This window comes from Lithobates pipiens, unplaced genomic scaffold (assembly GCF_037356315.1).
Source record: "Lithobates pipiens isolate NorthernLeopardFrog02 unplaced genomic scaffold, aLitPip1_a1.2 Scaffold_22, whole genome shotgun sequence".
Lineage (NCBI taxonomy): Eukaryota > Metazoa > Chordata > Amphibia > Anura > Ranidae > Lithobates > Lithobates pipiens.
In genome coordinates this window covers 20184157-20203529 of record NW_027507784.1, presented here as the reverse complement: position 1 = coordinate 20203529, position 19373 = coordinate 20184157, and the positions used below count along the sequence as shown (strand labels likewise).

General features: G+C 42.8%; 1 pseudogene; it reads right to left on the bottom strand.

Annotated features, from left to right (window-relative positions):
• Window positions 1-12084: 12084 nt before the first annotated feature.
• On the bottom strand, window positions 12085-13959 carry LOC143925623 (SCAN domain-containing protein 3 pseudogene; annotated as a pseudogene).
• Window positions 13960-19373: the final 5414 nt, after the last annotated feature.

Sequence of the window (19373 nt, the reverse complement as noted above, 5' to 3'; positions counted from 1 at the left end):
AACCTCACAGGGTCTGGAAATGCATTGCACAAACCTTTCTTCAAGGCCTCCTGAAGATTTTTCATCCTCTGCTCCCTCTGCAAAGGCAGGATGAGTTCTGCAATCTTACCCTTGTAACGTGGATCAAGAAGGGTTGCCAGCCAGTAATTATTCCTTCTCTTTGATACCACAAATCCTAGGGTCCTTACGCTGCATGGCCTCCCTGATTCTGCAAAGCCTGCGAAAGTTTGCAGAGGCATTCCATTCGGAGTCCTCTGGGTCACTAAGAATCACATGATCAGTAACAATCTCCTCCCAGCCATGTTAATCTCCTTAGGTTTCTGGGGACTGAAAACCATCCCTTGAAGACTGCTGCTGAGAGTTATCATCCACGTCCATGCTGACACAATCCTCCTCCTCTTCTTCTCATTGCAGGTTTTCAAGAGGACTGGAGTAGGGTTGGAGATCCCAGATAAGGAGTTTGCCTTTTTCTTTGATGTGGGTCTTTCAAGTGCCACCGTTGCCAACTGAGTTGTTGCCTTATGAGTTTATGTGAAATCTACATTAATAGCTGTAAAATATTGGAATTCTGAATATATTAAATGTATATTTAATTTATTTATATTTAATGAATATATTTAATTTAGCTTTTATCTATATTATCTTCAGAGAAATCTTGGTGCCTAGGCCTGTGTATACAAACAATGGGATCCAAACCTCATTGTTTTATACATACTCACTTCAAAGGATCCCATACTGGGATATGCAAAGAAGGGAGGCCAACCCCTAATCAATGGCTGGAAAAGAAACAAAGGCGCCACTCTAAGTGCAATAGAGCAAAGAGAGGTTTAATATCAACTGTAAACATGGTACTCTTAAAGGTACAGTCATGACAGGCATGTAGGCATTTCATACCGGACGTCTATGATGCGAATGGGATCTGTTGGCTGGATGGCTGCGATGTCTAGGAACAGGCTGCACTGATGTGTGCTGACACTTCCTGTCTCTGGAACGCACGCCTGGAGCCATGGGGATGAGGTCACTTTTGGAATGTTTAGCCAATAGGCGATGTGTTTGCGGAGCTACACTCCTTCTTCAGGCCAATGAGGCATCAGCATGTAATGAAATACACAATCTAGATGGGAGGGAAGCACACTTTTATGAGAGAGCAACCATCAGGATGGAACCTTGGTGCAGAAGGTTATTATGGGAAAGGTCTGCATTTTACTTGTAACTAAATATGTTTGCAGATGAATGATTTCAGGAATATACTCTGTATTCCAGGGATCCTCAAACTACGGCCCTCCAGCTGTTATGAAACTACAGATCCCATGAAGCATTGTAAAACTCTGACATTCACAGACATGACTAGGTATGATGGGAATTGTAGTTCCTGAACAACTGGAGGGCCGTAGTTTGAAGACCCATGGTGTATTCCTTCATGTAATTCTCTTATTTTAACCTAATATTTTCTTCCTTGGTGTAGACTATAGATAGATGGTTGTGTATCAACTACTCACCAATAAATGTTGTTATTGTGTTAAAGCTTTCACTCATGGTCAAAGAACTCTCATTTAACCCAAATCATATCTGGGAGATATTAAATCTCAAATATAGTATATGGGGAAAAAGACTGTATGGGAGGTCGTCATATGTCTGGTCAAGCATATGGTGCCCAAGCGGCTGCTGTTGTGACCACACTTGATCTGCTTCAGACATAGATTGCAAACTACAACGGTGCGATCTGCTGCACACGTGTCCAAAAAGGCCCACACCAAGGAACTTTTCAAAAGCAGCGGGGAGTAAGGAGCACCCTGCACCTGCGGAGCACTGTAGTGTGATGCAATAGGGTGGCTGCCCTTAAGCTGGCCCTAGAGGACATCCTGCCTTGTTAGAGTTGTGCCTCCTCCTCCTCCTCTATTCTATCAAGCACCCAAGTAGAGTCAGTGACCTCATCATTCCCTCCCTCCTTGTCACTGGACCAAACTTGGCAGTATGCTGCAGCTGGGGGAACATGACTTCCAGTTTCTTGTCCTTCTTGGGCACCCCCTCTCTCTAGGCTCACGTTACTCCCTTTCTCAACCTGGGAACCAACATCGGAGCCTTCAAATCACTGGCATTCCAGCAGCATGTACTTGACACTGTGTTCGAATAGTTCGGTGGACTCCTTCCGTGCATGATGGTTGGGCTACGGAAGGAGTGACCGTGGACAAGGAGCTGGTGGAATAGGTCGCTTTGGCAACTGCATAGGAAGGAAAACTACACTGAGCCTGGGTGACAGGGGATGAGGAGGATGAGGACGGCTTTTTTATCCACTCCACCAACTCATCTGCATGTTGTGGCTCAATAACAGGGGCAGCAGCAGAAAAAAAGGACAAGTGTGCCCCACGGCCACCGGCAGAGGATGCACCATGTCCATGACCACCACTGTTGACTGTAGATACGGAGCCTGCTTGCCCTCTTTTTTTTTTTTTTGTACTTTAACGGTTTTTATTGTAGTTTTACAGAATAACAATAAGTATTGAACGGTGTCATACATCAGTAGATTGAAAATCGGTTACCGATACATACTTATCAGAATACAAACAGTTGCAAACTATTTCAACAGTGAAGCACAGTATAATTGCTGGGAGGAAGGCTGAGAACGGTGTCATGCCACTCCAGACACCCCATCTGGGAACTAACTGTGTCTGGAGGCGGCAGACAACCCCTTCCCGAGTGTGCAGTATAAGTCGATGCAGGAAAAACCTAGAACTTAACTGAAAGAAGGGGAGAAATGATAATAAAAAAAAAAAAAAAAAAACAGTTACCAACATAGGTCCCTAGTTTATAGTGTCGACAGTACATCACAGTTGATTACATAAGACTTAGAACCCGATGTTGGGTGCTTCCGCACAGTTGTGTGCAGGTAATTTGAAATACAATTCTGCCAATACAGGGGGGTGCAATGGGTTACAGTAGGAGGTGCAGGAATCCTACGTATTATGTGACCGAGAAGTCATTCCAGCTCTATGCTTCTGGGATCCTTGACCCAGGATTCCCAGCTTTTGTAAAATTTTCCTGTAGTCATGTGAGCCTTGGCGAAGCTGTATTCCAATTTAAAATTATCATTTAGAATTGTGATCACTTCCTGAATGGAGGGGGGAGATGGTTTCTTCCACTTTCTAGCAAGTGCCAATCTTGCGGCTATGAGTATATGGGTGGCTACGGTTTGGGTTTTTCTGGGCCATGTGGGGACCATCAGGCCCAGGAGGAGATCAAGAGCAGATAGGTTCCTTGTCGCGGGGAAGCTGACTTGGAGCAGTTTTGTTATCTGTTACCAATAATGCGTGATGGAGGGGCATTCCCACCAAGTGTGAAGAAGAGTTCCTGGCAATCAGCAATTCCTCCAGCAAAGGTTAGATTCTGAGGGGTAAATTTTGGCAAGTCTGCTTGGAGTGAAGTACCAGTGCTGGAACAGTTTTTGTAGAGACTCCCAGTGCGATGTGCAGCGAGAGAGTTTTGAAGGCAACGACAGTGCCTGATACCATTGAGATGTTGGTGAAGCGGTTGGGGAGAGTTTGTCCCACTGTAGAATTTGAGCTTGTGTGTGTTTCTCCGCTTCCCGTGATAGTAGGCCATAAAAGAATGAAATGGCCTTGGAGTTGTTGTTCTTGACAATGAAAAATTTGCTTGCCCTCTTTTAATGGCCTGTGAGCCACTGCCTCTCCTTAGTGGCCTTCTGGATATGATGTATATTTTGTTTTGCAACACCACACTACACTGTATTGTGTACTGTGTACACCACCAGAAAAGTATTAGCAACTGCACTATGGCTGCACTGTATTGTAATTAAAATTTTTGATCTAATATTTCACAGCAAGGCCCGTTCCTGCTGTGAGGGCTTACAGTGAAACTGTGAGGGCTTACAGTGTTCTGCTACCACCAACACCTAAGGCCCAATATTCCACAGAGTGTATAGGGCAGGCCATATAGTTTATACAGTACAGGCGGTCCCCGGAGGTAGACAACAAGAAGTGCGAGACAATCTACCCCTAGGAAGGGAAATTCTCTCCTGTAAGAGTTAATATGGGAAAAAAAGGTGTCTCCACTGATGCTTTATCACCAATCCTTGTTTCCCTAATAACCCAAAATTTTCAAAATCCAATTGTCATTGGAACAGAAAGTGAGGTGAAATCTTCTAAACAGGGGCACAGACAGCAATATGTTACAGGGGTGATAACCCTGCTCTATATTATCCAAAAAGCTTAAAGCAGATTTTTGGGCTGGAGCTACACTTACAAAATGTACCTATTCCAAATTATAAACAGATTCAACTTAACAACAAACCTACAGTCCCTGTCTTGTTTGTAACCTGGGGACTGCCTATATACTGCTGCTGTTCAAAGTATATAGGGCCTGGGGGCCCAACGCCTTAATATCCATACCAGACCCAAAGGGTCTAGGCTGGGGGGGGGGGGGGGGCAACATTACATTATAGCCGCAAGCAGTTTTCAATTACTTTTTTTCCTTTAGAAATGTCATTTTGTACAGGGACTGTTCTAAACGTGGGAAAAATGTGTCACTATACAGGCATACTATACACACCCCCTAGGTATGATATTTGAAGGAATATTACACTTTTATTGTTTCATTTTAATCATTATTAAAATCACTGCTCCCGAAAAAACGGCTGTTTTAAAACCTTTTTTGCATTGATACATGTCCCCTGGGGCAGGACCCGGGTCCCCAAACACTTTTTATGACAGTAACTTGCATATTAGCCTTTAAAATTAGCACTTTAGATTTTGTCACGTTCGAATCCCATAGACCTTAATGGGGTTTGTGTGTTTGCACAAATGTTTGGTCTGTTCGCATGTTCTGCCACAAACTGAACCGGGAGGTGACATCCCTAGTTGTCAGTACAAATTGAGGTCTGAATCTCCCCAATGGGAACGCAAACAGCAATAAAAGAGAGTCTAACCCCTCTCTATTCCATCTAAAACCAAATAAAAAAAATGCCTAAAAATACAAATTAGCTCTTTAGCTGGCTGGTATATCATATTGTATCACATATTGGCTTGTTCATCATATTTATCATCCTTTTTCCTGGAACTGCAATTCCATCTATCTGAATTTGCAACTATCTTATAGATAGATAGATATACTTTATTGTCATTGTTTATCTGAATAGTAAAGTAACTTTTATGATATCGTCATACAATTATTAACACTTACAACCTTATAACAAAAGCTACGCTTACATTTACATGTCTATAAACATGGCATGTTTCCCAGTATTTTATCTGAATCTTGTTTTTATTACACAGAATGACCTTTACTCTAAGACCCCTTTCACACTGGGGTGCTTTGCAGGTGCTACAGCACTAAAAATAGTGCCTGCAAAGCGCCCTGAAAGAGCCTCTGCTGTGTCTCCAGTGTGAAAGCCCCGAGGGCTTTCACATTGAAGTGGTGCGCTGGTAGAGCGGTAAAAAAAAGTCCTTTCAGCATCATCTTTAGAGCGGTGAAGGAGCAGTGTATACACTGCTCCTTCACCGCTCCTGCCCATTGAAATGAATGGGGCAGAGTGCCTATACCGCCGGCATAGCGCTTTGCAGTGGTTTTAACCCTCTCTCGGCCACTAGCAGGGGGGTAAAACCACCAACCAACCGCTAGCGGCCAAATACCGCCGCTAAATTGATGGTAAAGCGAAGCTAAAAATAGTGCCATTTTACTGCAGGCGCCTGCACCACCCTAGTGTGAAAGGGCTGTAAAGTAGAACTATAGGCAAAATTTTTTTTTTTTTTCATTTTGGATAGAGTAAGGGAGAGTTATAACTCTTGCCAGATTTTTTTTTTTTTTTTCTTGCCATCTGTGTCCCATTGCGAAGATTTACCTTCACATCCTGTCCCATAGCCAGACAGGAAGTAAGAGGAAATACCTGCAAATTAAGGGAATTCCTTGGGGACCCCCAGATCATTAGTGTTGGAATATTTCCCCTCCATTACTTTTCTGGAGACAACCCAAAATTTTAGATTTTCTTTTACTTTCACTTTCAATGATAATGGTAAACAAGACAAGTAGAGAGGGTGAATCTCCTTAATGGGGACACAGACAGCAATAAAAACCTGACAGGTGTTCTAATCCCTTTCCACCCCATCTAAAACCAAATAAATGTTTTGCCTTTAGTTATACTTTAATGTTCGCCAGAAGCGTAGTTATAATTCTCTTTGACCTATGAAAAATGTGAGGTCCTCTCGACATCTCCTCTTTATTAATAACACCTACCATGCATACACATCTCTTAACCAGCTCCTGCCAAGCCTATAACAATATGACAGCTGGGCGGGACTCTCGGAGATCTGGGTAGATGTTCTATGACGTGCTCCCAAATTGTGCCTCGTGTGCGGCCCTGCAGCAGTGCGATCTGTAACTGGCTGTGTCACAACCGATGACTGATCAGTGTACCGGCTTGCTGACCAATCACAACAGGTCACATCGGATGGCTTCCTTTCATGCCATCCATTGTGTACAATTGCTAGCTGCAATTGGTCGGTGTGATCACATGCTACAGACAGGGCCAATCACAGCCCATCTGCACCATGTGCAGTGGTGGCCACCCCATTAGCCCCCCCCCCCCCAATCCATGCTCCCGTCCCCTAATCTACATGCAGGATGCCAGACGCATGGATTCCAATGTTTTTTTGTTTTTTTTTAAGAACATGATTAGAGCCTGAGGCTCTAACTGGCTTTAAAAAAGGGTGGGCTCAGGGCACAGAGCATCACGCCCTGAGCCCACCCAGTTGTGTGACAATATCAATTTAATATTCGCTATTGTCTTCCTGATTCTTCTTCCGGCCAATCAGGAAGCAGCTCCTGAGACCTGATTGGCCAGGGAGTCTTAGGACTCTCAGGACGCACTGGCCAATTGTGTCTCAGGACACTTCCTGTTCAGCCTGGAGAAGAACAGAGAATAGTCTCTGCGGTGGGAGGGGTCATTGGTGTGCTTGCCGTCGTTCGTCTCCAGCAGGGGCAGGGGGGGTGAGGGTACTTGCGTGATTGTCTGCGGGATGGGGGGTGTATGGCATTAGTTTTCCACCCCATCCCCCCCAAAATATTTAGCACCAGCCAATGACCCTAGGATTAGCTCTGGCCAATCACAGCTAATCAAAACAATCTGAATGATACAGTTTCACTCAGTAAAATGCTTGCTTATAGCAATGTAGCAAAGTAATGCAATGCTATAAGCAATCATAATGTGTAACAAAAAAAAAACCTGATCACTCCTCAACAGTAGTACAATGTTACTATAATAAAATTATATTGCTCTGGTCACAGTGTGGTAAAAAAAAAAAAAAAAGAAAGAAACAATGTAATGAAAAATAAAAACAAAATTGAAAAAATATTAAACATTTTTTATTCTTACTGTCACCAGTCGTGTACTACACGTGTGACCGTATGTTAAAAAAAAAAAAACATTTTGACATTTAAAAAAAAAAAATCATAGCAAAAAATTACAACTTCAAAAAACTTGCTATAAGCTTGAGATAGGCCATCAGTACATCAGGTTTGATCGCTTTTCAAATACAGTGGTGTGAAAAAGTGTTTGCCCCCTTCCTCATTTCCTGTTCCTTTGCATGTTTGTCACACTTAAGTGTTTCGGAACATCAAACCAATTTAAACAATAGTCAAGGACAACACAAGTAAACACAAAATGCAATTTGTAAATGAAGATGTTTATTATTAAAGGTGAAAAAAAATCCAAACCATCATGGCCCTGTGTGAAAAAGTGATTGCCCCCTAAACCTAATAACTGGTTTGGCCACCCTTAGCAGCAACAACTGCAACCAAGCGTTTGCGATAACGTGCAATGAGGCTTTTACAGCGTCCTGGAGGAATTTTGGCCCACTCATCTTTGCAGAATTGTCCTAATTCAGTTACATTAGAGGGTTTTGAAGCATGAACGGCCTTTTTAAGGTCATACCACAACATCTCAATAGGATTCAGGTCAGGACTTTGCCTAGGCCACTCCAAAGTCTTCATTTTGTTTTTCTTCAGCCATTCGGTGGTGGACTTGCTGGTGTGTTTAGGATCATTGTCCTGGTGCAGAACCCAAGTTCGTTTCAGCTTGAGTACACGAACAGATGGTCGGACATTCTCCTTCAGGATCTCTTGGTAGACAGCAGAATTCATAGTTCCTTTTATCACGGCAAGTCTTCCAGGTCCTGAAGCAGCAAAACAGCCCCAGACCATCACACTACCACCACCATATTTTACTGTTGGTATAATGTTCTTTTTCTGAAATGCAGTGTTCCTTCTACGCCAGATATACTTGGACACACACCTTCCAAAGAGTTCCACTTTTGTCTCATCGGTCCACAGAATGTTGTCCCAAAAGTCTTGGGGATCATCAAGATGTGTTGTGGAGAAATTGAGACGAGCTTTGATGTTCTTTTTGCTCAGCAGTGGTTTTCTCCTTGGAACTCTGCCATGCAGGCCATTTTTGCCCAGTCTTTTCCTGATGGTGGAGGCATGAACGCTGACCTTAACTGAGGCAAGTGAGGCCTGCAGTTCCTTGGACGTTGTTGTGGGGTCTTTTGTGACCTCTTGGATGAGTCGTCGCTGCGCTCTTGGGGTCATTTTGGGCGGCCGGCCACTCCTGGGAAGGTTCACCACTGTTCCATGTCTTCGCCATTTGTGGATAATGGCTCTCACTGTGGTTCGCTGGATTCCCAAAGCTTTGGAAATGGCTTTATAACCCTTTCCAGACTGATAGATCTCAATTACTTTCTTTCTCAATTGTTCCTGAATTTCTTTGGGTCTCGGCATGATGTGTAGCTTTTAAGGATCTTCTGGTGGACCTTACTGTGTCAAGCAGCTCCTATTTAAGTGATGCCTTGATTGTGAACAGGTGTGGCAATAATCAGGCCTGGGTGTGGCTAGAGAAATTGAACTCAGGTGTGGACAACCACAGTTATAGTATGTTTTAACAAGGGGGGCAATCACTTTTTCACACAGGGCCATGATGGTTTGGATTTTTTTTCACCTTTAATAATAAACACCTTCATTTACAAATTGCATTTTGTGTTTACTTGTGTTGTCCTTGACTATTGTTTAAATTGGTTTGATGTTCCGAAACACTTAAGTTTGACAAACATGCAAAGGAACAGGAAATGAGGAAGGGGGCAAACACTTTTTCACACCACTGTATGAGTTCTAGACTGGTGTTATGTACTTGCCGGAGGAGAATATTCTTGTATTCTAGAAGATGTTTGAGAGATTTTTGAGGATATACTTTCTGGGTGAACAATCTCCATCAACTTGTCTTATCTGCTGTGTATATTACAGAATCACAGTCTGTATGTATCTTTTTTATTTCAATAAAAATATTTTGGTTTAAAAAATGTCAAAAAGAATGCTAAAGAAAAACTTCAAAATCACAACCCCACATTCCCTGAAACCCCTTTAATCCCCAGATCCCTAATTACTCCCCCCCCCCCCAAAAAAAAAAGGTCATTATATGTAGTATAGTAATTATCTCGTTCTAATATTTTATTATCCTGTTTCCTTCATCTGTCTGAAAGTGCAATAAACTTATCTCAACAATGTCAACTTTTATCATATCTTCATCTCTACAGTTACTTTCCCTTTCACAACCGGTCTATAAACATGACAGTCTCCCAGTGTTTCATCTACAGACTACACCTTGTTTTTATTACACTGAGTGACCTTTACTTTAATACCTGCCAAAAGCGTCGTTATTCTTCTCTTTGGCACAGTAAACATTATCTCCTTGCTAGTGAGTGATAAGTGAACTGAGCAAAGTTTGTTTTGATGGATAATTGCCAAACAATAAAAAGTCTGCAAACCCAAACAAAGCTTTAGAACCTCATTAAAGGGGTTGTAAACCATTTTGGTTTTTCACCTTAATACATTCTATGCATTAAGGTGAAAAACCTTCTCTCATGCTGCCCAGTGCCCCCGTTTTACTTACCTGAACCAGGTCTTTTTCGCCACAGGGACGAGCAGACCAGCTCTAGCTGGTGTCTCGGGTCTTAATTGGATAGATTGATAGCAGTGTAGCCACTGACTCCTGCTGCTGTCAATCAAATCCAATGATGCATCAATATACGCAGAAGCAGGACTCAAGAGCGCGCCTGCATGGGTGCCCTGAGGAAGAGCCTTTCTTTGACTGGGCACTCGAGAAGAGGAGGAGCTACCAGCGCCGCTCCGATGAGAGACCCCAGAAAAGGAGGATTGAGGCCACTCTGTGCTTAAATAACTGCACAGTAGAGGTGTGATGGATCAGGTAAAATGCCCATTTTCTATGCATCTTTTCTATACTATAAAGTCTATATTTCTTCCTGTCTATAAACTGCTTTTATATTCCTGCTTAAAATGGCCGTTAGTAGCACCTCCTCCCATCGAAAAAAAAATATGAAAACAAACATGGCGCCTTCTCCAGGAATACGCTTGACTTGTTACCACCCAGATCCTGGAGGAAGTTCATCTTACATGGACACAACCAATCAGAAACGACTAATTAGGGATGAGCTCAGTGTTCGACTCGAACATTGGCCGTTCATCTGTTTGGCGAATTTCAGAACTTTGTGGACCGTTCACACTAAATTTGTGTGGCACGAACGGCCCATAATGCACTACACCATTGCAGTGCATTTCTGGCTCATGATTGGCCAAGCATGTACTGTGACCCCACATGCCTGGCCATTCACAGCGCGGCAGCTAGGAGAGCCATAATTGGCCACAGGCAAGGGCTTTCTACATTCCGTAAAGCCCCCTGTCAGCAGCCCCCCACAACCCCAGCCTAGGGTTGTGTGGAAGAGGCCCTTGTCCCCCTGAATATGGGAACAAGGTGGTTGACTTTTGTAGTGCCTGAGCCCCTCCTGCCCCCAAGCATCCTCCCCTCTTTCATGGCCTGGCTTGCTGTGTGTTTGGCTAGGGTTTGTTAGTGTGTGGGAGGGACACAATATTTTTTTTTAGTTTGGGGTGGTATTTTTCACATGGGGGTTCTAATTTTAAGCCTTAACATACCCAAATAGCCTTGCATTGGTGTGGGGGGCAGGCTATTTTTGTCTTGGGTTAAAATCTTGCAGCTGCAATATAGATTTGTGAGTTTTCTCTAAAGCCATACATACTTGAAGCAGCATTTTGGATACATGCCACAGATGCACCACTTTACAGGCAGAGTAAGCCCCCCCCAAGTTACTAGCTTTTAAGCAAATTTTCATTTTTAAAGGTACTTCCCCTTGTTTTGTTTTTGGGGTTGTCCAAATCGGAGACATTGATATATGTCCCTTAGGGTGGGACCTGGGCTCCATATCCATTTTAAGGCTAATATCTAGAAGATAAGCCAGCCAAGTGGGGACTAGCAAAATTCACCAGTCAGTTCCCATAGACTGTAATGGTATTTGTTGCATAACTTTTGCCCACGTTACAGTGCCTTGCAAAAGTATTCACCCCCTTGGCATTTTTCATGTTTTGTTGCCTCACACCCTGGAATTAACATGGATTGTTTGAGGATTTGCATCATTTAATTTACAGAACATGCCCACAACTTTGAACTCCTGCAGTCTATAAAAGTAATACCGTGGTGAATCCTCTGCTGGGACCACTTTTATCAGACACCGGCTCACCTGATGTTTATGTGTTCAATTATTTTTATTGAATTATTATACACACATAAAACGTTCATATCATTTCAAAAATACATATAAACATTACATTTAAATAAAACAAAACATTTAGACCAAAATGGATCTATCCTGTAACACAGTGGTCCCCAACCTTTTTGGCACCAAGGACCGGTTTTGTGAAAGAATATTTTTCCAAGGCCTGGTGGGGGGGGGGGAGGAATCGCGATGTGGTGCGTTATCGGTTTAATCATCCTGATACCATAATATTGGGACGATTGAAGTGCATTATTTATATTATTACAATATAATACAATGATTATATAGTTCAACTCACTGTAATGTAGAATCAGTGGGAGCCCCAAGCTTGTTTCCCTGCAACTAAACAGTGTTATGGTGTCAGGGTGACTGAAGCACGTTATTTCTATTACATTGGAATATAAAATGAAATAGTTCTACTCACCATAATGCAGAATCAGTGGGATCCCTGAGCTTGTTTTACTGCAACTAGGCGGTCCCATCTTGGGGTGATAGGAGACAGTGACACTCGAAGTGTGTTGCTTATGTCCAATCTGCTCCGTAATCTTGTTTTGGTTGCTGTCACTGCAGAAAATCCAGCTTCACAAAGATAGGATGTTGGAAATGGCAGCAAGCTTTTCAGTGCTTTTGTGGCAATTGCAGGATATTCTGCCCTGACTTTAATCCAGAACGTATGGAGGTTTGAAGTCGTCTCAAACATACTTTTAAGGCCACCATCATTTGCGATCTCAAGCAGTTGATCCTCTTCTAGCACGGACAGAGTGGATTCACCTGGCTTATTCACAAATGGGTCACGGATCCATTCCTTCCAAATTCGGGGGTCTTTTGAGGATGGGAAATAATGCTCAAATTCTTTTGAAAGCTGAGAGAGGTGATCATGCACCAGCTGTGTGAAAGAAGGTTCTGGCTCAGTCTCTTTCAAAAGCTCTGATAATGTTGGAAGCATGTCAAAAATACCATTGTTCACTCGTCGCCCCCATAATTCCAGTTTGGCTTTAAATGCAGCCACTTTATCAGCAGACTTGAACACAGTTCTCATTCTCCCCTGAAGTGACAGATTGAGTTCGTTGAGCAGGTTAAATATGTCACACAAGTAAGCAAGTTTTGTGACCCATTCTGTGACACTGAAATGTGCTGCAAGTGGTGACTGTTTTTCAGAAAGAAATCTCTGGAGCGTCTCTCGTAACTCAAACACTCTGCTCAGTGATCTACCTTTAGAAAGCCATCTCACTTCTGTGTATAAGAGAAGACGAGTGTGCTCTGCATCCATCTCCTCACAGAGCTGTTCGAACAGACGTGAGTTAAGGGCATGTACTTTAATGTGGTTGATTATTTTAATCACAGCCTGCAAAACGTTGTTCAGTTCAGGTGACATTTTTCGGCTAGCAAGCATTTCTCTATGGAGGACACAGTGCGTAGACTCACATTCGGAAGCAACCTCCTTGACCCGAGTGGTAAAACCAGAAAGCCGTCCAGTCATGGCAGCAGCTCCATCCGTGCATACACCAACACAAAACGACCAATTCAGTTTTCCTGACATATACTCATTTAAAGAATTGAACAATTCTGCAGCTGTGGTGTTGGTCGGCAAGAAGAGTGCACATAGCATATCCTCATGGACGTCCTCTTGGAAAACATATCGCACAAAAACAAGCATTGTTGCCTTGTTGTCAACATCAGTAGACTCATCGACTTGTATGGCATACCATGGTGACTCCTTAATTCTCTCTATCAGTTGTGTTTCAATATCCTCTGCAATTTCATTTATTCGTCTAGCTACAGTGCTAGCCGAAAGAGGAACATGCGCCACCTTTTCAACCGCAGCCTCTCCTAACATTTCACGGCAAATGTCTTTTGCAGCAGGCAGGATCAACTGTTCTCCGATTGTAAGTGGTTTCTTAGATTTAGCAATACGGTTAGCCACTAAGAATGAGGCTCTCCATGCAGACGCATTTATCGAAGAGGTGGTCTTCAATAATTGCTTCTGTCCTTCGTGTTCACGTTTTTTTCTTTTGAAAAACTCAACCGGCTTGTCTTTTAATGAAGGGTATTTGGTCTCCATGTGGCGAAGCAGTTTTGAAGGTTTCATGGTTTCATTGGATAGCCGCTCACCACATGCTATACAAAGCGGGTTTGGAGAATGTGAATCACCTGATGCAATGAACCCATAATTTAAATAGGACTCTTGGTATTTTCTTTTAAATGCAGCTTTCTTTTTGTTTGCAGTCTTAGAACAGTCTTCTGTTGTCTCATCATTGGGTCTTTGCCCCTTTTCAAAAAAGCTCTGCAGTGACGTTTGCTTTTTACTCATTTTGGCTAGTTGGCAAAGCCTGCCACCAGATGGGAATTGCACTGCTGCGGCCTGTCTTCAGATGGGAATTGCCACTGTTGCGGCCTGTCTTCAGATGGGAATTGCCACTGCTGCGGCCTGTCTTCAGACGGGAATTGCCACTGCTGCGGCCTGTCTTCAGATGGGAATTGCCACTGCTGCGGCCTGTCTTCAGATGGGAATTGCCACTGCTGCGGCCTGTCTTCAGATGGGAATTGCCACTGCTGCGGCCTGTCTCCAGATGGGAATTGCCACTGCTGCGGCCTGTCTTCAGATGGGAATTGCCACTGCTGCGGCCTGTCTTCAGATGGGAATTGCCACTGCTGCGGCCTGTCTTCAGATGGGAATTGCCACTGCTGCGGCCTGTCTTCAGATGGGAATTGCCACTGCTGCGGCCTGTCTTCAGATGGGAATTGCCACTGCTGCGGCCTGTCTCCAGATGGGAATTGCCACTGCTGCGGCCTGTCTTCAGATGGGAATTGCCACTGCTGCGGCCTGTCTCCAGATGGGAATTGCCACTGCTGCGGCCTGTCTCCAGATGGGAATTGCCACTGTTGCGGCCTGTCTCCAGATGGGAATTGCCACTGCTGCGGCCTGTCACTGCTGCAGCCTGTCTTCAGATGGGAATTGCCACTGCTGCGCCCTGTCACCAGATGTGGATTGCCACTGCTGCGCCCTGTCACCAGATGTGGATTGCCACTGCTGTGACCTGTCACCAGATGTGGATTGCCACTGCTGTGACCTGTCACCAGATGTGGATTGCCACTGCTGTGACCTGTCACCAGATGTGGATTGCCACTGCTGCAACCTGTCACCAGATGTGGATTGCCACTTTTCTGTCCCCAGATGTGGATTGTCACTGTCAGCTGCCAGCAGATGTGGATAGTCACTGTCAGCTGCCACCAAAGTGTAACTTTTTGACTAATTGGTTTTATTATAACAGTCCCACTATAAAAGTATTATAACGGTCCCAGTATAAAAGTATTATTAAAAGTATAAAAGTCCCAGTATAAAAGTATTATTAAAAGGATTATTAAAAGTCCCAGTATAAAAATAGTATTAAACGTCCCAGTATAGAAATAATATTAAATGTCCCATGATAGAAATAATATTAAATGTCCCAATATAGAAATAATATTAGATGTCCCAATATAGAAATAATATTAGATGCCCCATGATAGAAATAATATTAAATGTCCCAGTATAGAAATAATATTAGATGTCCCATGATAGAAATAATATTAGATGTCCCATGATAGAAATAATATTAGATGTCCCATGATAGAAATAATATTAGATGTCCCAATATAGAAATAATATTAGATGTCCCATGATAGAAATAATATTAAATGTCCCAGTATAGAAATAATATTAAATGTCCCAGTATAGAAATAATATTAGATGTCCCGTGATAGAAATAATATTAGATGTCCCATTGCAGAAATAATATTAGATGTCCCATTGCAGAAATAATATTAGATGTCCCATTGCAGAAATAATATTTAATGTCCCGTGATAGAAATAATAGATGTCCCGTGATAGAAATAATATTAGATGTCCCATTGCAGAAATAATATTTAATGTCCCATTGCAGAAATAATATTAGATGTCCCATTGCAGAAATAATATTTAATGTCCCATTGCAGAAATAATATTAGATGTCCCATTGCAGAAATAATATTTAATGTCCCGTGATAGAAATAATATTAGATGTCCCGTGATAGAAATAATATTAGATGTCCCGTGATAGAAATAATATTAGATGTCCCGTGATAGAAATAATATTAGATGTCCCATTGCAGAAATAATATTTAATGTCCCATTGCAGAAATAATATTAGATGTCCCATTGCAGAAATAATATTAGATGTCCCATTGCAGAAATAATATTAGATGTCCCATTGCAGAAATAATATTTAATGTCCCGTGATAGAAATAATAGATGTCCCGTGATAGAAATAATATTAGATGTCCCATTGCAGAAATAATATTTAATGTCCCATTGCAGAAATAATATTTAATGTCCCATTGCAGAAATAATATTAGATGTCCCATTGCAGAAATAATATTTAATGTCCCATTGCAGAAATAATATTAGATGTCCCATTGCAGAAATAATATTTAATGTCCCATTGCAGAAATAATATTAGATGTCCCATTGCAGAAATAATATTTAATGTCCCATTGCAGAAATAATATTAATTTCCCCATTATAAAAATATTAGGAGTGCAGAGTGCACTGTACTTACTGTTCCAGCATGGGAGTGAGGGGAGAAGCCGTTGGAGACTGCGGGAAAGTAAGTTCAGTGAGGGTGGGCGGGGAGAGATGAGGTCACTCTCTCTCTCTCTCTCATTAGCCGCCGCTTCTCTGTGTAGCCAGCTTATGGTAGGGCGGGACAGCGGCGCGCCTGTGCGTAGCGCAGAGGGATGAGGTCATATCTCTGCTTGTTCGGCCGGCCGCACCGCTGACAGTTTTCTCCGTCAGCGGTGAAGCTGAAGCCTTAGCCGGCCGCGGCCCAGGGGTTGATGATCTCGGACCTGACAGTGTCCTTGGAGCTGCGGCCCACCTAGAGAGGCGGTATGGCCCGGCTTTGGGCCGCGGCCCGGGGGTTAATGACCCCTGCTGTAACACATTAACCGCTTAAGGACCGCCTCACGCTGATTTATGTCGGCAGAATAGCATGGCTGGACACAATCACGTACCTGTACGTTCCCTTTAAGTGCCCAGCCGTGGGTCGTGCACGCGGCGCACTCGTGACCTGGTCCTGAGCTCCGTGACTGTGGCCGCGGGACCCATGGACCCGATCGCCGCCGGTGTCCCGCGATCGGGTCACAGAGCTGAAGAATGAGGAGAGGTCTGTGTAAACAAACCTCTCCCCGTGCTTCCTACTGAGGCTGTCACTGATCGCTTGTTTCCTGTTATAGGGTAATATGATCAGTGACGTCAGATGCCAAGCCACGCCCCCTACAGTTAAAAAAGCACACACACTTAACCCCTACACTACCCCCTAGTGGTTAACCCCTTCACTGCCAGTGACATTTTTACAGTAATCAGTGCATTTTTAATTGCACTGATTGCTGTATTAATGGTCCCAAAAATGTGTCATAATTGTCCGATGTATCTGCCACAATGTCGCAGTCCCAATAAAAATCGCTGATCGGCGCCATTACTAGTAAAAAAAAAATATGAATAAAAATGCCAAAAACGATCCCATATTTTTTAGATGCTATAACTTTTGCGCAAGCCAATCAATAAACGCTTATTGCAATTTTTTTTTTTTTTTACCAAAAATATGTAGAAGAATACGTATCGGCCTAAACTGATGAAAAAAATGTTTTTTTTTTATATATTTTTGGGGGATATTTATTATAGCAAAAAGTAAAAAATATTGCATTTTTTTCAAAATCGTCGCTCAATTTTTGTTTATAGCTCAAAAAAAAAAACTCAGGGGTGATCAAATACCACCAAAAGAAAGCTCTATTTGTGGGAAAAAAGGACGCCAATTTTGTTTGGGAGCCACATCGCACGACTGCGCAATTGTCAGTTAAAGCGATGCAGTCCAGAAGCCTGGTCCTTTTTTTTTCTCAAAAGATTTTATTCAGTTTTTCATAATACAATGAGTAGGTGACAGTGGATATACATTCATGTTTAACCAAACGGTAGCACATGTGATAAGTCACAACATCATAAGCGATATATCCATAGAATCTGGTAACCATATAGTCCAAATGAAGTTATACCATGAGTAATATGGTTCGTTTGTTCTTAAGAAATAGAACTGTTGAACATAGATAAACGAGAGATAACATAAGAGAGGAAAAGATAAAAAAACAAGAACATAGAACATCTTCATTGTTGAGAAAACGCTAGTGAGACATAACAGGAGTTTTCTAGTCCGTTAACTAGGATAGTAATAATAACCTGGGACACACACAGTGGGGTGAGTATCACCCCTGAGATACAAAGAAGTGTTGATGAGCTAGCTGGTATCTAGGACAGTGGTAGACTGGGTCAGGAAAGCGGTGAAAATTGGCCATTACCTGAGAGAAGGAGGATGTTCGCCCGGGCACCCCCTAAGGGATCTATGCTGTGCCCGAGCGAGGTCACCCGCCTCTCTGCTTATGTTTGCTTTCGAAAGTCATTTCAAAGATTTAGGATTTAAAGAGAGAAGTTAGGTCAGAGGCGCTGACCCAGTCTCTCCACTGTTGCCATCTGGAAAAAAGTTTACTTTTAGGACCTTGTTTAATTGCTAGTATAGTTTCATGTGAGTAATGCGACTGGGTAGTTTGAACTACCTCCAGTAGCGTGGGAGGATCAATGTTCTTCCATTTTCGAGCTATAGTTAACCTCACCGCTAACAGTATATGAATTATGATATTTCTTGTCGGGTTAGGGAATTGATCAATAGTCAAGGATAAGAGGGCTAAATGGGGAGATTCTGGTACAGATTGTTTGGTAACTACATAGATGAGGTTGAATACTGAGTGCCAGAAGCCCTGGAGTTTGGGGCAGCTCCAAAAGGTATGAATTAAGTTCCCATAGTGACCACATTTTCGCCAACATGTTCCATCATCGTTCGAGTCGAATTTAGAGAGTTTGTCAGGGGTCAAATACCAACCGTAGTTCAGTTTGTATGCTAATTCCCATAGGGAGGCACAACATGTGGCTTCATAGGTGGATTGGCAAGCTATCTCCCATTGTTCCAACGTAAATGTGCGGTCCAGAATTCTTTCCCAGTGTAGTAGTGCCGCTGTTTTAATAAAGGTAGTTTTATGTTGGAGTAATTTGTAAAAGAGGGAGATACCTTTGGTACGTACCGTGGCGGATTTGTAGAAAAGCCATACTGCACGGGGCAGCGTACATTCCCATGATTTAAGTGACGCAAGGCAGTGTTTGGTGCGCAGATACAAGAAGATATCGGAGTTTGGGAGGCGGAATTCTGTTTGTAACGTCGGAAATGATTTTATGGTTTCGCCGTCGATAAGATCTGTTAGAGAAGTTATACCTTTGGACTTCCAGCACTCGTCCGAAGCCTGGTCCTTTAGCTGGCTTAAGTGGTTAATTTTCCTCTTAACATCTCTCTACTGCCATTACATTCTATCAACTGTGTGTCCCAAAACAAACAAAAAAAAAGGGGGTGGGGGGAGGAGGGTGATTATCCCTCGCTGGAGTGAAGAGGGGGGGGGTGGGAAGTAAATCCCAACTCTTCCAAATACTAGTAAATCTAATTTTAGAATTGTTGTACAAGTGAATTACCTCTTCCATGAATCTTATTTTATCTACCTCCCTCAACCAATCCTGTATCGTCAGTGCTTGCTTTGACTCCTTTGTTTCAGAATTAATATCTTAGCTGCGTAAAAATGGGATAATTGCTGCTCTATATTTCTTCCTTGGGA